The 21,117-nt window shown below is 38.3% G+C and overlaps 2 protein-coding genes across 3 annotated transcripts in view; one reads left to right on the forward strand and one right to left on the reverse strand.

Moving 5' to 3' along the window:
* LOC108133570 (uncharacterized) overlaps positions 1 to 21,117 on the forward strand; it is a 265,289-nt gene that overhangs the window by 232,514 nt on the left and 11,658 nt on the right. The window lies entirely within an intron of this gene.
* LOC138926556 (uncharacterized) overlaps positions 1 to 21,117 on the reverse strand; it is a 463,340-nt gene that overhangs the window by 86,869 nt on the left and 355,354 nt on the right. The gene's annotated exons all lie outside the window — the stretch shown is intronic.

The raw sequence follows: 21,117 nt of genomic DNA on the forward strand, positions 1-21,117 counted from the left end.
TTCCTTAAAATATTTATGTTTTTAAAAATAAGTTTTAAATTATGTTTTTTTTTTCCTTAAAATATTTATGTTTTTAAATAAACAATTCTATTTTTCCAAAAAATTTTCCTTAACTAAAAAAAATAACATCAACGGTTTACGATCGTAGTTACGATATAAAAGTTATAATTTACTAAAAAATATATATTGAATGTCGTCGTATGTCGTATTATTTTGTTAAAAATAGCACTCGTGCAAATACCGAACTCTCTAACTCAAAAAACACCAAAGTTACAGCGTTTCCGATCAATCTGTTATATGGCAGCTATAGGACTTAGTCGACCGATCCCGGCCGTTCCGACTTACATACTATGGTACGGCAAAGGAAAGAAGGGTTCATGCAAAGTTTCAAGTCGATAGCTTAAAAACTGAGAGACTAGTTCGCGTAGAAACAGACATACGGACATGCTCATATCAACTCAGGTTATCCTGATCAAGAATATATATACTTTATAGGGTCGGAGATGTCTCCTTGACTGCGTTGCACACTTTTGGACAAAATTATAATACCCTCTGCAATGGTATAAATAAAAATTATCTGGCGAACGATACACTGCTTGATAATGCTTCTTCCTCTTCCACAACGTTAAATTGTTGTCTCGAAAGAGCTTTAGCAGCGCACTCGTCGATGCGCCCAATCCACTTTTTGATTCTCGTATTCGGATTGGATTTCGAAACCGCTTAGGTTAACGCATATAAGTAAAGACGCAATTTTTCCAGCGCCCAGACTATGGCTAACAGCTTTCTTTCAATGGTAGCGTAGTTAACTTGTAGGGCAGTAAAGAAACTTCTTCACCAGCAACACTACTCTCAAAATGCTGCAGAGCTTGAAGAAAATGTATATCCCGGCGGTCACAAAACATTATTGGAAAACAAGAAAGGAAAGCAAACTTCGGGCGGAGCCGAAGTTGATATACCCTTGCAGTTAAAACCGGATATATATCGCAAACATCGGATATAGTTGGCCGATCCTTATGAATACATCATAATAAAACCAATTAACTAAAATAAAAAATCTAAAAAAAGTCCCAAGCTTCTATCTTCAAAAATAAGAAAGTTGATATTTCTACCAAGTACCATTTCCGATCGTTCAGTTATATGGAAGCTATAGGATATAGTCGGCCGATCCTAATGAAATTTCGTAGATTGGATCAACTGGCCAAAAATATAATCTGTACCAAGTTCCAGCTTTCTATCTTCAAAAACACGAAAGTTGGGTCATTTCCGATCGATCAGTTATATGGCAGCTATAAAATATAGTCGGCCGATCCTTATGAAATTTGGCATGTCGTAATGTGTTGCCAAAAATAGCTCTCGTGTCAAATTTGAACTCTCTAACTCTAAAAACACCAAAGTTATACCATTTCCGATCAATCAGTTATATGGCAGCTATAGGATATAGTCGGCCGATCCGGGCCGTTCCGACTTATATACTGCGTGCAAAGGAAAGAAGGGTGTGTGCAAAGTTTCAAGTCGATAGCTTTAAAACTGAGAGACTAGTTCGCGTAGAAACAGACAGACAGACAGACGGACAGACGGACAGACGGACATGCTCATATCAACTCAGGAGGTGATCCTGATCAAGAATATATATACTTTATAGGGTCGGAGATGTCTCCTTCACTGCGTTGCACACTTTTGGACAAAATTATAATACCCTCTGCAAGGGTATAATAATGATACTGCAATTACTAACCATGATGCTTTGACGTTTTCGAAAAAAGCAATCACTTTGACGACGCTAAAAACGAACTTGCTAAAATACAAAAAGTACGTGAGTGCCCACATAGAACTCGCCCCGGATTTTAACATGGAATTGGACATCGACTACAATACGAGCGCCCTGGAAGAAGTACTCATTGCGGCAGCTAAAATCTCTACTCCTCATGGAAAAGAAGTAGACCGAAGCAAATACTACAAATCTAATCAGCAAATCGAACAGCTGGTGCGCGAAAAGAGGCCCACGCGTCGTGATTGGCAAAACAACAGATCACCAGCTTCAAAGCAACGCATGAGGAAGCAATCCGATCACTCGACCAGGCTCTTCACCAACAGGAAGAAAATGCACAGCTAAGGTACGTCCAGAATCTGTCGCCAACAAGCGCAAAGTATTCCAAAGTGGAGGGCCCACCCAAATCTTAGCGCCCCAATTGAAACTACCACCCCGATAAGAAACTCTTCGGGATGCTGGGCTCGCAGCGACGAAGACCGAGCTGAAACATTCGCCACACATCTCCAAAGTGCCTTCCAGCCAAACCCAGCCTCAAATTCATTCATCCTGCCAGTAATTCAGCCAGAGTCCTCCCCTCAGCCAACTGCACCTTCATTCCGGCCGAACGAAATCAAAAAAGTCACCAGAGGGCTAAAACCAAAAAAGGATCCCGGTGCTGATGCTGATCCAACTTCCAAAATGCGCTATAGAGGTCGTCTGCAAACTATTTAATGGGATCATTAATCTTGGCTATTTCCCAAAAAAATGGGAAATCTATCATTATAATGATACCGAAGCCTGGAAAAGACCACACAATTCCGTCATCATACAGACCAATAAGCCTTCTATCTTGTTTGTCTAAATTGTTTGAAAAATGCTTGTGGACTCGCACAATACTACATCCGAAAGCTTGCAATATTATCCCCAATATACCAATATAATCAATATATTAGTTTGGCTCATTGGACTCATGCACCACCAGCTACTGGAATCATACCTCTACAATAGGGTATTCTCCGTGAGATGCAACGCTGCTTCTTCGGTATATAAACGGTATGCAGATCCCTCTAGCTAATGAAGTAACACTATCCACCTTGATAGACGGCGCAACCACATCGAATGCAAGAAGATGCACCTAAAACTGAAAGCCAGCAGCCTCCACTGGATCATAAACTCACGATCGCCACTATGCCTGGGCTACAAGTTACTACTGTACAATTCAGTCCTAAAGCCAATCTGGACGTATGGCTCCCAGCTGTGGGGGAACGCGAGCAGCAGCAACATAGACATCATACAGCGCGCATATCGAAAATCTTGAGAACGCACGTTTGCAACGAAAACATCCACCGGGATTTGGGCACCCTCGCAGTGAAAGATGAAATCCAGAAGCAAAAAGAGTCATACAAAAAAAAACTGTCTTCGCACCCAAATTTTCTCGCTTGGGGATTGACTCGGATTGACTTCTAGCGTATCCCGCCTGAGACGCAACGACCTCCCAACCCAGCAATCGATTTTTAGGGCCGTCTAACTGTGTGTCAGTCAATATGACTGTTAGTTAAGTTAAAAATATAAGATTTAATACACTTCTTGTTAGAGAAGAATCAAAAAATAAAAGCAACGTTAAAAAAAAAAATAACAACAAATAACCATAAAGCATATAGACAACCCATTTCGTACAACGAAAATGAACGCAAAAATTTCTTGCGACAGGCCCCAGCAGGCCCCAGAGCGAGTTCTTACTCTCTTTCTTACACTCATTGTTCTTTCAGTTTAAGCTTATACTTTCATTGAATGCTTTCTGTTTCTCAGTCTCTGAAAGGAGCGCGATGAGGAAGGTTGGTCTGCGCTACTATATGGTAAGTGCTGCAGTTCAGCGCATTGCATTGGCACCGGGTCCAACAACTTTAAGGCTTGGCAAAGACGCAGAAAGGAACTTTCCTTTTCAACTATTTCTTGCGGAGAAATATTTAAAGGTTGTATTTCTACCTACGCAAAAAAAGGCAGATCCCAAATCCGTTTTAAGCCCATTGTTGCGCTAAAGTTTCTAAAGCTTTATACAAGTTTAAACTTTACGAAATGCAGCGCATTCAAAATCCCATTTAACTTGCTTTAGGCAAAAAGTCCGGTGCAGTTACCGCTGGTAATTTGCGGCATGAGTCATTAAAAATCAAAATGTTTCCACTGAGAACAATTTTCTTAGAAATTGGGTTGGAAAAAGTTTTCTCCATAGAAAACATAGATAGGGCAGCGTAGTTTACCATTTGTTTAAGAACTGTTGCAAGGCTTTCTTTAAAAGAAAATACACTATTTTAGTGCCCATTTCAACTTTGGAAATAACGAAACATGAAATAAAAAACTACGTTTTTTCGCGTTTTCGTTTTTTTTTTTTTTAACTTTTTTTTGTGTTTTTCAGACTTTGACACCATTTTTTCGGTACAACTTACAAGAAACGGTACCATTTTTGACAAATATTAATTCTGTCTCATTAATCCTGAATTTAATCCAATTTCATTTCAAGTCGGTGCAAGCTTACTAGCGTTCCGGAGCAATAGTGTGCCCTTGCATTGCGCTTATTCTTTTCATTTATAGACTGTTACTCAACATTTGGGAGTCCAAGCGCTAGTAAAATGGCACAGACTTGTTTTGGGAAAAGCGTTATTAATTCAACAATTTTCATAATTTTTTCATAAATAATGAAATTGGTCTTCAAAGTCCAAAAAACACGACAAAAATTCAAATTTGTCAGCTTCTTGTGTAAAATTTGTATCCTTTTTGTTTTAATTAATTAAAGATCTTTTTTTCAAAAGCTACAATATTTAACTATTGAAAAACGTCGCAAATTTTAAAAGCGTCTTAAAATTACGCGTTTAGGAATGTTTAAGAGCAAAAAAAAGTCCCAAAAAACCGTTTTTTCTAAATAAATTAGGATTTTAAGGGATTTAGAAATATTTCAAACACTGTTTTGTATTATATTCGACCTAACAAACAATTCCTACTAGGTCTCTTCAAAAGTTCCAAATCACTGTTGCACTGTGTTATGGATTTCATAGTCCTATCATCTATGTATCACAAGCTGCAATGCTTCCTATTTTTAAAACTTCATAATTATAATAATTAATAATAATACGATTCCACTTGTTTTTGGATGGTGACATGCTTTTTAGATACAACTGTTTTTAGATACAACAGTCGTGTTTCTCCCCCAAAGCGAACTACAAAGCTAGTCAAGCACAAGTGACAAACACTAAAACAAACATACGCACAGTTCAATAAATAGATCGTTTATCAGTTAGTGCACCCGTTGTGACAAGCTTATAGCGAATATATAACACCTAAAACCCAAATAATCATTTGTGATCTTCCAGACATTTGGAAGGAAAAACTTTCACCGACCAGTAAATTCTTAATAATATCAAGAACCGATGAGACATGCAGAGTTCCCCCTTTTGATTTTGAAAGTTATTGATTTAAGGGGACCCTCCCCATTCTCGGTTTCAAAAAATCAATTTTTTTTTTTTATTCGAACTTCGAACAGTGTTTTTACGACTGAGGTTACTCAAAAACTATTAATCCAATTGGTTCCAAATTTTAACACGTTATTCTATACATATATAGCTCTGGTATAAACTAGGATAAATAAAATCGGTGAAGATCTTCTTTACTTTTCAGCTTGATTTGTGGCTGAAAAAAAGTCATTTTTAAAAAAACAAATTTCAAGCCTTTGAAAAACCGCTATTTGTTCATTTTTGAGCGAAGATAATAATCCTAGTTCATACCAGAGCCAAACAAGTACTCTTTCTAATTCCGTTCCGAAATCACATGCGCCGCCAAGAAGAATGGCTTTTGTTTGATCACAAAAAAAAAACAACAAAATAAAAAAATAAAATTTTGTAAAATGGTTTTCTTCCTTTTTATGCCTTAATATATGTATGCACAGTTACAACCCTAAAAAATAGTTTATGTTCATTTGCCAGCCCATTGAAAATCGTCAAAATTTGAAATCGAGAATGGGGAGGGTCCTCTTAACATGCGGAGGTGTAATCGTCAGCTGTAACAAGTTAAGCAACGGAAAACTTCTCCTACAAACAAAAGACATTAAACAAGCTGAAAAAACTCCTCAAGCCCACGAACATACTCCACATACCCGTATAAGTCTCAGAACACCGAACGTTAAACTACTCAAAGGGTATAATATACTCCAACGATCTGCGAGTTATTGAAGAAGAAGAAATCCTCGAAAACGTAAAAAGCCAAAAAGTGACCGCAGTTAGAAAAATTATGAAGACCCATATAGGAGAGCCGACCAAAACTGGACTAATCACCCAAACATTTGAAAAAGTAGACCTATCGGATTACAAATATATAGGATACAAAAGAGTTCAAGTTCGCCCTTATATACCAGCCCCAATCCGATTTAACAAATTCTGAAAAAATACAGAGACCTGCTTTATGTGCAGCAAACCTGCCCATATTGACATGACAATGGAAGCAAAATGCGAGCGCAGAACATGCTGCATCAACTGCACCGCAAAAAAGATGCCGGACAATAAACACCATCCCAGAGACAGAAACAGCCTAGTATTTCTTACCCATAAGGAAGTACAAGCCATCAAAACACTCCAAAAAGTAAACAACAAATCGGCCTATTCCATCGACAGAAAGAGACAACAGCATGACGGATCCCTTTATGCCTCAGTCGCAAGCTCAACGCAAAAAAACATTCCCCATACATATCGATTGTCACAGAATATCCCTTCGACATCAGCATCAACGTCCCACTTCCCACCGAAATTAGAAGACACACGCCGACCTATTATTGGATATGACGACAAGGAAGATGAAAATATGGAAAAAGACTCATGTGATAGGATAACTCCAGGGGATTGGTTTTAGTTGGTCTTTATTTGGAAGGAGCAGCTGAGGTGCCGCTCCAACGATCAAAATGTCTCTGTTCTTTTACAATATTTCTTAAGTCTAAGTAAGGCTAAGTCTCGTAGCAGCGCTGCTCGCAGGCGGCGGCAGAGAGACGGCTATGTACTTATATATAAAGGAATATAATAATATATGTTGTTATGCGCTCTCAAGTGGAGGCGCGAGGGGTATGCATATGCTGACCGTTTGTTACGATTATGCTGACACTAGCACTTTCTGTGTGCGGGCTAAGGCATAACGATCGGTTCATATTTCGGCCACTTAGGGTTTATGACCGGGACTTTGGATTATGTAAACACTGCAACAAAGTGTTACAGTGCGCACCCTTTAAGTACTCTCGGTACAGTGGGTATTCAATATATGTGCATACTACATCTCCCTCCTTTTGAAAAATAACGTAATATAATGAAGTTATTTTTATAATAAAAATTTTTAATTAATACATTTTTTTTTATTTATTTGTTTTGTTTTATGTGGTTAGAATCATAGAAAATGAAATTATTAAAAGAATATGTGTATTTATTTATCTATGTATGTGTGTCTTTGTATGGCCATACTAAGTGCAATTTATGAAATAAAGATTTTTAATCTATCCTTATGAACTTTTTGTTTTTTATGTTTATTATTTGCTATTACTATGTTATCTCTATCTCCTATTTCCGTTACTATATACGGACCTGTATATTTAGGATCTAACTTATGACCTGTCTCGTTTTTTAATAAAACTTTGTCACCTACTGATATATCTATATCCCTTACTTTATGATCGTATAGTAGTTTATTTCTATTCTTATTTGCTTCTAACATAACTCTAGCTCTTTTATAGGCTACTTCTAATCTATACTTACTCTCCTTAGCATAGTCATCTATATTATATAGTGCTTCTACACTATCTATGCTATTAAAATGTTTTGGCAAATTACTTGTTTTAATGAATACTAGCTCATATGGACAATAAGTATGTGCCATAGAGGGGGTCGTGTTGAAACAGAAGACAAAATATTGAAGCCATACGTCCCAATCAGTTTTATCAGCCGATATGTAAGATCGTATGTATTCATTGAAAGTTCTATGACTTCTTTCTATTGTTCCAACTGTCTGGTGGTGGTGTGCTGTGGATGTAATATTTTCAATATTTAAATATTCGCACAAATCGTCTATAATTGAATTCTTATATTCTGTTCCCATGTCCGTAATGAACGTCTTCATTGGACCGTACTTCAGGATGAAAGATTCAAATATTGCTTTAGCGACAGTATTGGCGTTTTTATTCGGAACAGGTATGGCAACTAAATACTTAGTTAAATCACATATTAAAGTGACTGCATACTCATTGCCATTTTCTGATTTTGGCAGTGGACCAATAGTGTCCACTATCACTCTGTCGAAAGCATTTATTGGTGTGTCTGTAATTGTTAAAGGGGTCTTTGTGTGTTTTGTTATTTTTGATTTCTGGCATTTTTGACATTTTCTTACGTACTCAGTTATATCTTTAGACATGCTTTTCCAGTAATAGTGTCTTTTTACTTTGGCCAAAGTTTTTGATATGCCAGTATGACCTCCTTGAATTGGATCATCATGAAATGTAGACAAAATTGCTTCTTTTTCTTTTAAATTTGTTATTTGGGTCACCGGGTTGAGTAGCGCTACTCTTAATGTTTTCAATATTTTATTGCCCATTAATTTAAATTTATCTATTGAAGTATATTCAAAGATATTTTCCCACGGTGCCACTTTGAGTTGGCTGATTTTATGTATACCGGCTTGCATTTCAAGCCTTTGGAAAAATTGATCTAAATCAATAACTCCATTAGTATATAAATCGCTAACATCATATCTTGCAGTAATTTTTCTGCCTTGTTTAAATAAACATAACATATTTTTTATCTGCGAGGTCACTACTTTACGTACTTCATCATTGTTTATGACGTCGTATACGTTGGGCTTAGAAGCTTTATTTGAAGATTGCCTTGGCAATTCTTGTTCTTGATTTTCCGCGCGGAATTTTTGTCTACTTTGATATCTAGTAGTGACTTTTAATACATTTCTAGTTATATTTTGTAGATCTTTGATGGTTATTCTTGATAACGCATCAGCTACATGATTATCTTTTCCCTTTAAATATTCGACTGTAAAGTCGTATTCTTCTAGTTCGAGCCTCATACGTGTCAGTTTAGAACTGGGATTGGTCATTGAGAAAAGGTATATTAAAGGTCTATGGTCTGTTCTTATTAAGAAATGTGTTCCATATATATATGGTCTAAAATATAATATCGCCCAGTGAATTGCAGCTAATTCCTGCTCAGTAGTACATTTGTTACTTTCACCTTTTGTAAATGCTCTTGATGCGTATGCAATGGGAAGTTGGAGACCATTATGATTTTGAGTTAAAACCGCTCCACATGCTTGCTTACTTGCATCTGTTATTATGCAAAATTCTTTAGTGAAATCTGGGTATTGTAGCAAGGTAGGTTCCATAAGTTTTGTTTTTAAGTATTGGAATGCATTTTCACACTCATCCGTCCATTTAAAAGGAACATTCTTTTTACATAATCTTGTTATGTGCCGTGAATAATCGGCGAAATTTTTTATAAAGCGTCTATAATAGTTACAGAATGCTACAAAACGTCTAGCACTGTCCGCGTCGTGCGGAACTGGGTAGTTCATAATGACATCGTATTTCTTGTCATCTGGAAGTATTCCTTTATCAGTGCATTTATGACCTAGAAAAGTCACTTCATGCATAAAAAATGAACACTTTTCTGGATGTAGCTTTAGGTTGAATTTCCTACATTTCTCAAAAACATCTGTTAAGTTTTTAAGCATATGTTTTTCGGAACAACCGATTACTATTAAGTCATCCATATAAAGGAACGCTTGAGAAGGTTCTAGACCAGAGAACGCAATAGTCATCATTCTCTGAAACGAATTAGGAGCTATTTTTAATCCGAAGGGTAATCGCGTGAAGCGATATGAGCCGTTGCTCGTTGAAAAAGACGTTATATCTCTTGAACCTTTTTCTAGTTCAATTTGATGGAATCCTGACATTAAGTCAAGACATGAAAAGTATTTTGCTCGGCCTAGTTGATCTAAAATATCATCAATTCTAGGTAATGGGAATTTATCAGATAGTAATTTTTTATTAATCTGGCGATAGTCAATTACTAATCGCCATTTTTTTGCATTTGATCCGGGGGATGATTTCTTAGGAACAAGTAACAATGGGCTATTATATTCGGATACTGACGGTTCGACAATCCCGTCTGAGATTAATTTTTCTACTTGTTTTTGTATTTCATTCACCTGACTATGTGGGCTTCGATAGTTTTTTATATAAACTGGTTCATCATCTTTTAATCTCAGTTTTTGTTTATAAAAATTATTTGTGGTTATTGATTCGGTTTCCAATCCGAATATATCGCTATACTGGGTGCATAAGCTAGTAAGCTGAGACTTGAACTGTGGAGGGAAGTTTTTTGACAGTTGTGATAGTACGGATTTTTTTCTATTGTCTGGATTTGTGTTGACTACATCGTAGTTCGAAAGTGATTCATATATTAGATTATCTGTACTCACTACTTGGTCGTTATTTGTTGTGTTTAATAATCTTATGAAGGCATTATTGGATGTTGCTATGGTATTTGCAACGTAAATACCATGTTGAATTTCCTGATTTGGAATTAATATACTGTCTGCTGTTGAATTAAGTTCAATTTTCCGAATAACTTGGGATCTTGCTGGCAGAAGTATTGAATTATTGCCAGAACTATGAGCTATTGGTACTTTAATTGGGAATTTTAAATTATTGGGTCTAATTATAAGCCAATCTTCAGATGGCTTGAAGTCTAATTGACAGTTGTATTTTTTGATAAAGTCGATGCCTATTATTCCATCGCATGGAATTGGGAAATGTGAATTTAAGATATGAAAATCGTGTGGAATTATGTAATTGGTGGTCTGTATCTCTATAGAAACTAAACCTTGGGATTTTATTATTTCTTGACTTATGCCTTTTATGTCTATGATGTAATCATTTTGGATGTTTTGAAAATTATCCGAAGTTTCTTTTAGAATGGAAATGTCTGCACCTGTGTCTATTAAAAATATAAGTTCCTTCCCAGTAGCTACATTAAAAAATGAAACGAATATATTTTGGCTGAGATTAATAGTGTGAACTCTTACTTCATTTATTGTTGAATATTTAAAGGGTTTTGGGAGTTTTCCGATGTGTTTTGATTATTATTTTGTGTAAATCTTACATTGCCTTGGTTATTGCTATTGTGGCCTCGGTTTGAGTTACCACTGCCTCTATAATTTCCTCTATATGGGCCTCGCCCTCTATTGTTATTCTGATAATTATTGTTATTCTGATAATTGTTGTTATAATTACCGTTGTTGTAGTTATTGTGATTACCACGAAAACTACCTCTATAACTGCCACGTCCGCGATTTGAGCCGCGCTGTGGATAATTCTTATAATATAGGACAGTGTTTGACTGCCCAGTTGCTTCAGTGCAACTATTAACGAATTTGGAAACGGCTTCGTTCATCGTACTGAATGTTCCAGCTTGCATGATAAGTTTTAGCTTATCGATTGTGCAGTTTTTAGTCATTGCTTTGACTGCATGCTGCATGGAATAATTCCTGGCTAGCTCTAAAGATAAACATCTGATATATATGCACCTTCTAAGGCTTTCGTCATCTGCTCAATTTCTTGTGTGTATTGGTTAGCAGTTTTATTGCGCTGCTGTAGATTCATCAGCTTCGCTGATAATACCTCAACAGTTTCGCCTTTGACGTTGCTTCTTAGTCTAGCAATCACCTCAGTAATTGTTGTTTCATTACCGATTAGATTCCTGGCGACACCTTTTAGCTTTGTTTTAATGATGGAAATAGCTAATTCTTCGTGCTCGCCTTTTATTGATTGTATTATTTGTAAAGCATCAATGAAACTTGTTAAATTTTCAGCCTTACCATCAAAAACTGGTATAAGCTTAGATGCTGTATTAATAAAATCAATATTTGATTGTGCCATTGTGATGGATTTATCTATCTTGTATTCTATGACACTCGAAGTATCTGAATCTGTAGAGTTATCCAGATCAGTGTATACCGCCGGAATAGTAAGATTATTTAAATCTGTATCTTCTATTTTGGGGTTTACTTTGGGAAGCTCTTCTGACTCAGATTCTTTCGTTTCTGTTGATTCCGAGTCAGGTGCAGTGTCAACTGCTATTGGAGTGTTTAGAACGGTTGGTAACGATATTTCTAAACTGAACTTTTGTTTAATAAATATTAAATTAGATCGTAGTCGTATCAAAAGTTTTGATACCTGTGACCAATGATCTTGATTTAATCTTTCCCTATGATCATGTATTAGCATACGCGCTTCATTAAAGCACTCTACTAATATTTCAACGTGCTTCCTAACCGTATTCTTTTGAATGGGTCTATTCTGAGTTAGGGACTTGTACGATTTGTCAAAATTTGTTTTAATTATTGATAACTTCTCGTACAATTTTTTCCAATCCATGCCTTTAGTTTAGCCATACTTTTGTAGAGATAATTACGTAATATATTTTAATATTTATTTTCTTTTATTTCATTGTCTTAGATTGTAGGTGTTTACATTTGTGTATAATAATTTTGTTTGTTTTTTTTTTTTTTTTTTTTGGTTTTTTATTTAGATTTTGTCCAGGTCATTTGCTTGACTCTGGAATTTTTTCTTTAAACATTTGTTGTGTAATTTATATAATTTAAGCAAAACGCTTGCTGACATTATAATGACGATTATCATTAACAATATTGTAATTGTTTGAAGATCGATTTTTCCTGGTTCAATTTTATTAACGACATTTGCCGTGGAATCTACGACTTTCGTGTCTACTAAACCCATTTTAGATAGTTTATATGTTTTTCCAATTTCAATTATATTTTTCTCTGAGTCATATTTTGTAATGTAACTTAATTTTTCTGGGAAGTAATAGTCAGAATCATTTATTTGATCTGTTTTACTTATGCTATTACTTCTCATTAAAAGGGTATTAAAATGTTTCATAAATTTTAGGAATTTATGCTATTTTTGAATTTATTTTTTTTCTTTCATTAAAATTTTACATAAATTTTTGGGATTTATCGTATTTTTTTCTTTAATTTAAAAAAAAAAATTTTTCCTAAATTTTGTCTTTTTTCTTATCTAACATTTTTTCCTACCTATTATTTGTACAGCTATACGGGCCATACTTTCAAATTGGGCAAAAGAGGTTCCGCTCAATTTTTCAAAAAAAATATTATAGTATAAAAAAAAAATATGCATCGCAGTGCAATCAAAAAAATTATGCAACGCAGTGCATGGGTAAAAAAAAATTTCTCCTCAGTTGATTTCCTTTTTTTTTTTCCACGTCAGCTGGTCGTCGCCGGTTTGGCTACGCTGACGTTCCCTCGGTGGCGCAGGAGGTGGCGTATTCCCGCACTCTATTTGCTGCTGCTGCTGTCCGGGGCCTTTTGGACTCAGGCGTTACCGGTGCCGGTCCTCGCACAGGTTTGGTTGCAGTGAGGGCTGTCCAGTGGTCCAGGGCAATCCTTCGGGCACGTCTTTTTTAGTTTTGGTAATTGCTTTGGTGGTGGAGGTTTTGTTATTATTTTTTCATTAATTTTCTTAATCGATACTGAGTGAGTGGCGGCAATTTTTGGGCTTTTATTCTTGTTTAATAATTCTTCTTTCAGAAAATCTAGTTCTGTTTGAAGTTTTTGGGCTGTAGCCCACGCGGGAGGTGGAGTGTTTACGTAGAGTAGCCACTTTAGGTGTGCTACTCTTTTTTTTTATTTTTTTCGCGACTCCTCCGCGATTGCCCATTGTTTTTACTCTACTCACTCAGATTTTTGTCGATTTATTTTTCATTTTCCAGTAATATTCCAGTAATTCTCCAGTAATTTTTCAGTAATTTTCAGTAATATTCCAGTAATTCTCCAGTAATTTTCCAGTAATTTTCCAGTAATTTTCCAATGATTTTCTGATTATAGGTATCCTCCTGGGTACATCCTTTTAATCCCTCGATGTCCTTCCATCGCTGTCACGGTCGCCATGTGATAGGATAACTCCAGGGGATTGGTTTTAGTTGGTCTTTATTTGGAAGGAGCAGCTGAGGTGCCGCTCCAACGATCAAAATGTCTCTGTTCTTTTACAATATTTCTTAAGTCTAAGTAAGGCTAAGTCTCGTAGCAGCGCTGCTCGCAGGCGGCGGCAGAGAGACGGCTATGTACTTATATATAAAGGAATATAATAATATATGTTGTTATGCGCTCTCAAGTGGAGGCGCGAGGGGTATGCATATGCTGACCGTTTGTTACGATTATGCTGACACTAGCACTTTCTGTGTGCGGGCTAAGGCATAACGATCGGTTCATATTTCGGCCACTTAGGGTTTATGACCGGGACTTTGGATTATGTAAACACTGCAACAAAGTGTTACAGTGCGCACCCTTTAAGTACTCTCGGTACAGTGGGTATTCAATATATGTGCATACTACACTCAAACGACGAAAATGTTCCCCGTATGTTCTCACTGGAAACATATGCAATAGAACCAAAAGAAATCTAATTATTAAAAAAAAATCTAACAGCACTATTAGTATAGCAAGATCTTCGTTTAAAAATATTGCTGAATTAACTAATGACTAATCGTTAAATCTAAATAGTCACTAAATCTAGATATAAATATGACACTTCAGGTATTACAATGGAACACAAAAGGTGTTAGAAAAATATCTTCCAAAAATAATAGCATTACAAGAAACCCACATACAAACATCATCTTATATCCCCATCCCAATTAATTAATTACATCCCAATTCACTATAAAAGCCACTCTTCAAGATATGGTGGAGTCTCCCTGCTAATACACAAATCGATACACTTTCATAACACTTCCCAAAGCCCTATTTTTGATATTGTTTCTACCAAAATAACTGGTCGACAATCATTCACAATCACCTCAGCATATATACCACATCAAAAAAACTTCAACTTTAACAACCTATTGAATGAACTACCCACCAATACGAACAACCTTATCTTAGGTGGTTTCAATGCCTGGCATTCCAAATGGGGCTCGAATAATTGCAACACAAAAGGGAACATTATTAACAGTAAAGTGATCTGCTCTCACTCCTGCACTCACAACACCTTTACTCAAATCCACATTTCACTCTGCTCACCTAACCTTTCTCCAACTGAAAAATTGACCAAGACCTCCATGGCAGTGGGCAGTTCCTAATCTTCAGTTACTAAAATGCAGCTATTCACGACTTCACATCAGATATACAACCAACCTCCAGCCCTAAGATTATTTGGAATAAGATCAAAAGATTTTGTGGCCTAAAAACCTCTATACCCATTCACTGCAGTTTCCCAAATAATCAAACCTATCAGCCCATTATAGAAAAAAGAAATATAGCAAACGAATTTTGCTCCCTCTGGTCTAAAAACTTAACTTATCCAATACACAAAAATGCAACTCTTTTAAACTAAACTCTTAACTAGCAACAAACTAGTGAATAAAAATCAGTTTGGGTTCATTAAAGGTAAATCGGTATCTGAAGCTCCACTCATGGAAGATCATCTGATCACTAAATCTTTACAGAGAAAAAATCATATCTCAATACTATCTTCTCTCGACTTCCACAAAGCTTTTGACCATTGGAATTCATACAATTTTAAATGAACTCGTTTCCTGGCATGTCGGTCGCAAAAATATTGGTTATATCAAAAACTTCATGACAAACCGGAAAATAAAAGTTTATTTGTTATTTTTACAATTGCTTACAATAAATTGTGCGAAATAATCCACACTATCAAAGAAATTTCGTTTTGCTCCTACGCTGACGATTTCAACATCATTCTCCCTCTTGGTAAACCTAAAAACCTTGATATTAACTTCAGAAACATACTAACTGACATTCGAAACTGGTGTAACTACTAAGCTGCTAGCCTCTCTATAATAGACTTAATATAATTAAAACTCTCTCTAGCAAAAAAACCAAATGGCAGCCCACAAGCTTTGTTAAATGCTGTCAAAGCGCTCATCATGCCTAAAATAGACTATGGTATTTTTATTTACGAATACTCTACAAAATCAAATCTCAACAAAATCAAGACAGTTATCAACGTAATTTATTACACGAATCTCATATCTATCCACTGGAAACTAGACGTGACCTTATAACCTCATGTCAACTTAAGTCTTTGTTAATAAGCATTGACTCTCCTATCTTGACTCTTGTTAAACAAATCCAAAGATCCAAATTATTCATTAAATACAACCATCAATCTGCCTTAGGAAGAATAGTGCGTTTCTCTATCGATAATTTGCCCTCTACCCCACCCCACCAGTGACTGGGCGTTGCGTGGGCGTGGCGACATCGTGCTGAATATGATCTTGGAATCCAGAATTTGGCCCGGATCAGACGGATCATCAGCTGATTGCCATCGTGCAGCGTGATGCGAAGCGTAAATTAAAGAAGGAGTCGAGACAGAATTGTGCTCGCAACCTGGATCCGATTCCGAGCTGATCTGTGTGGGCACCTCTCCCTGATCCAATGAGTCACCGAGGCTGCGGGCAACTCGTGCGGAAAAAACAGACACGCTGCGGGGGTTGGCTGGAGATAATGGGCCTGTCAGCACCCATCCGAAAATGGTCTCCTGACCGAGAAGCGACCCGCAGATGTTAACCTTGGAATTACCGAGGAGAATGGACGGAAGAATGTCAGCTCCTAATAACACATCGACTTGGGAGCTCTCAAAGAAGTTGGGGTCCGCCAGGGTAATATCGGGCAGCCCCTTGAGACGATCTCGCGAAATCGGATATGATGGCAGATTTCCTGCCAATTGCGGAAGAACGTAAGCCGCAGTCTCTAATTGTAGCCCGGGTCTTGACGGCGACCGAATGGAGACATGGCACAATTAGACTAGTAGACTGCGCGGAAATGGTCTGATTAAGGCCGGAAACTTGGGCTTGAATCGTCTTGAAGGGAAGCTTGACGAGGTTGAACAGTCGTTCCGTTATGAAAGTCGCTTCGGAGCCTGAGTCTATCAGTGCTCGGGCCTGGACGATGCACCCCAAATGGCAGACGTTGATAAGAGCCGTGCCTAGTAGGACGGCTCCTGACCCGGAAGCGAAACACACCTGCACACTCGACTGATCCTCTGAGCCGTTTGCTGGCGTAGGCGGACTTGGAGCGGTGGCGAACGGATTGCCGCGGTGCAGGAGGGTGTGGTGTCGGCTGTGGCATGTGAAGCAGGTATGGGCGCTCGTGCAGTCTCGCTGCTGGTGCCCTCGGGCAAAACAGTTTAAACATAACTGCTTCCTCCTTATGTAGTCAGAGCGCCCATTTACATCCATTTCTAGGAAACGCGGACACAAGCGAATGGGGTGGTCCTCCCTCGAACAGAGATCGCAGCCCTTTTGGCCCGGAACCACTCGAGTCTCGTATGAAGTGAGCCTCCGAGCAGGGGCAGTAGGAAGTCCCGACCTTAGCGGAAATTGCACGAAGCCACTAGGCCTGACGTCGTCGATGGCCTCCAGAGTGCGATGGCGCTTTGTCAGGAAGTTATCTAATTCCTTCCATGTTGGAATCTCGCCCTTATTATGTACGGATTGCTCCCACATAGAAAGTGTGACTTTGGGGAACTTTGACGAAATCATAAACACCAGAAGGCAGTCTCAATCCTCAACATTGATGGCGGACATTGCTAGGGCTGTCAGACAACTCTGAATGGTGGCTTGGAGCTCCTTCAGCGCGACCCCGGACTCTTGAGAAATAGCCTGGAGGTTGAAAAGGATTTTCAACTGGCTGTTGACCAATAGCCGCCGGTTCTCAAAGCGGTCTGTGAGACTTTGCCATGCGGCGACAAACCCCTAATGAGCGGAGCCTTAAAAACAATGGCGTGGGCGTCACCACTTGTTTTGGACAATAAGTGGAACAACTTCTCTACCGGGGTGAGCCGCGAGTTTTGGATGTAAATGGCCGTAAACAAGTCTCTGAAGGTGGGCCACCGAAGATAGTCACCCGCAAAGACCTCGGTATCCACTGGAGGTAACCGGCAGCCTGTAGACGCGGGCGTGTGGACATTGACGGAAGCCTGAGTGGATTGGGAGGCAATTTTCTCCCGAAGCTGGGCAATACACCTCGAAAAGACGGAGTAACAGTAGCTGTACTTCGCTTCCAGCACTGTCGAGACGGCCGCATTGTCGTCGGACACGGCTAGCAAATCGGAGCAGCTCTCATAGCTCTTCTCCACCTTCTCCCATAGTGCCTGAATTTGGTCCCGATGAACTTCGCACATGTATTGGGAGCCTATTTCCGTTTCTGGGGCGCCCGGAGTACTTATGTTAGCCTCAAATTGGATAATTCGATCTGTTGTGGCGATTAACTTTTTCAACGCCACTTCGACCGCACTTGGAGCCATTTTTGCAACGGAGCGAGTCTGCCTCTGTGAAGGACCGGGGGTTGTATTGACGGATTCGTCACTCCTTGCCCTTGGACTGGCACTGGTAGCCTTAGGCTGCAAAATAGGCGCCCGCGGAGATGCGGATTGAGATCTGTCCAAACGGATGGCTGGGATCGAACGCGGCTTTTTGTCGTCTCCCGTGGGCATTCTCAGAGTCCAATTCGCTGGTCAGCGCTTGTCGAATGGCTCGCGCAACAGGTGCCTCATACGAAGTGGTGGCCGGTCGCACTAATGTGATGAGAACGGTGAGATCGCGGATGAAAGGCAATTACAAGGAGCAAGTGCGAACTAGTGGCGCCGATGTGGAAAGGAAAGTCGTGCGCGGCACAATTCGAATGTGGAAAGAAAAACTTCAGGCCCCAGAAAAAAGCCAAAAGGAGACGAGGTGTATGTATATTTCGACTAGTGTGGTTCGTACTGAATTGAATATATACTGAGGTATTAAATTCTTAACTATTTTCGAATTTGCGAAGCCGGAAGGTGGACTTAACCTTGGCTTGAATTTAACACACAAAAAAATAAATAATTAATTTTTGGCTAACTGTCCAATTATGATGGAGCCAGAAGGGTGGAGTTGAAAATCTTAATTTTTAATCAATTGAGGTTAATTATCACGAAGCCGGAACGGTGGAATTGAAACCTAAATCTTTAATTAATTGAATGTAATTAACACAAAGCCGGGAAGATGGAATTAAAACCGCGGCTCTATTCGGACAGAAGGTAGATAATTAAATTAATTAATTATAATTTTTCGATAATTAAATTTTCGACTTTAATTATTGAGTGGCCGGAAAGGTGAATTAAAAAACCTGGCCATTTGCTCGAACGGAAAATAAGAATTAAATAAATTTTCGTAGTTATAATTATAAATACATAAATTTATAATTAATTCATTTTTTAATCTATTTTGTTACGCAGCCGGTTATGCCGTCGGCACCCTGTACTTACCTCATACCCCATTTTTTTTTTAATTTTATCGGCTATATATTTTCTGAAATTGGAGGCAGAAAATATTTGGAAATGTATGGACATGCATGCAAGTAGGGCAAGGGCATGTGGGGCATATGATGGCACAGTGGAACGTCGATAAGTGGACTGTATATGTTAAATTTTGTCGGTTATATATTTCCTGGAATGGGAGGCAGAAAATATATGGACATGCATGCAGGTACGGATATATGTAAGGGCATGTGGGCATATGTTGGCACAGTAGAGCTTCGATAAGTGGACCGTATATGTTAAATTTTATCGGTTATATATTTCCTGGAATTGAAGGCAGAATATATATGGACATGCATGCAGGTACGCATATATGTAAGGGCATGTGGGCATATGTTGGCACAGTGGAGCTTTGATAAGTGGACTGTATAATTGGGGGAACAGAAAAGTTATGTGGTGTAAAAAATGACTCTGATTGAGGAAGATAAAAAACAAATATTACGACAGCGGCGGACTGTTCGGTGAATTTGGAAATTCCGGAACTAATTCACACCGGTGGCCAATATTAATTATGCCTTCTTTTTGTCACCACACAATTTCACTGTTCACTCGCGGATTAATTGCACCAAAAAAATATGTATGTGCGTGGATGCACATATGCCTCGACCGTTGGCAAGCGAATGGATAACGGAGAGGCCGAAAACGGCGAAGAATATGGGCAGCACACAAAACGGAGACGGATGGAAAAATTTGCAGAATTTTAATATTATTATAGATTATTAGAAAATCTCAACCTCTATGTGTCTCAAACTGCCGTGGTGTCGGAAAACTCGGACTTGGAGTTGACACGGAGGGAAAAACAATCTTGCAGCAGTGTGAACGAAATTTAATGTTGGGATCACTGCTGAAGACCGGCAGAGAGATGGACGCAAAAATGTACTTATCTTTTGGCGGAACAATGCCGAGAACTGCTGGCAGAAGAAAATCCAGGAATTATCCGGCTCGAAGGACAAATGTTTGTAGGGGGGCGTAGTTGCCGCAAAAGATTCCAGGAGTAGAAATGTTGAATAAAAAAGTCGGAGGCGTCTTACAAGAGAATGCTGAACTTAACTTAGAAAGCATAACGTAACGTAGATATAAACCAGAGCGGACGATCGACGACGGCCGACGAGAGAGGAAGAATGCATAGAGGGGCGAGCGCGGATGCGCTCTTCAGCACGGATGAGCTTTTAAGCACGGGTGCGCTTTTCAGCGCTGATGCGCTCTTAAGTTCACCTGAGCGGCACAACGGCCCCTCACCTAAACAACCTCAGTTAACAAATGTATAAAAAGTAGTATTCTAAAACACTATACATCAGTCTACTCAGCTGAGTTAATAGCAATTTACAAAAAAACACAAAAATTCTTAAAAAAAAAAAATAGCCATCTGCTCTGACTCACTTTCTTCACTGAAAAATATCTCCAACACCCTATGCATCCACGCTAAATAAGCGTTTACACTGCTTATATCCGTAACACTCTTTACAACAACCAAAAAATAAAGTTATTATAATCTGGATACCTGGACATGTCCAACTTTCAGGTAATGACTTTTCAGATACGTCTGCAAAAGCGGCTTGTTCTAAGCCACTCCATATGACATCAAACCTTAACTTTCAAGATATCAAAAGATACCTAAAATTTTCCTCCAAAAAAATTGTCCATGACTTCTTTTCAAAAACTTCAACTTGGTAGAAAGAAATACACAATACAGAACGATATTATAAAATTCACCAGAATCTGCCTAGGTCACTCCAGACTCACACACACACATCTTTTTGACCGTAATCCGGTACCAAATTGCCAGTTCTGCAATAGTACGAACAACAAAATAAATCAAATTTTAACCGACTGCCCCAAGTTCACATCCATTAGAAACAATATTTTTCAAAACGCCGATCCTATATCATCAATATCCTTTCCCACAATAGTTTAATTTGTTTAATTT

Source organism: Drosophila bipectinata, chromosome 3R (assembly GCF_030179905.1).
Source record: "Drosophila bipectinata strain 14024-0381.07 chromosome 3R, DbipHiC1v2, whole genome shotgun sequence".
NCBI lineage: Eukaryota > Metazoa > Arthropoda > Insecta > Diptera > Drosophilidae > Drosophila > Drosophila bipectinata.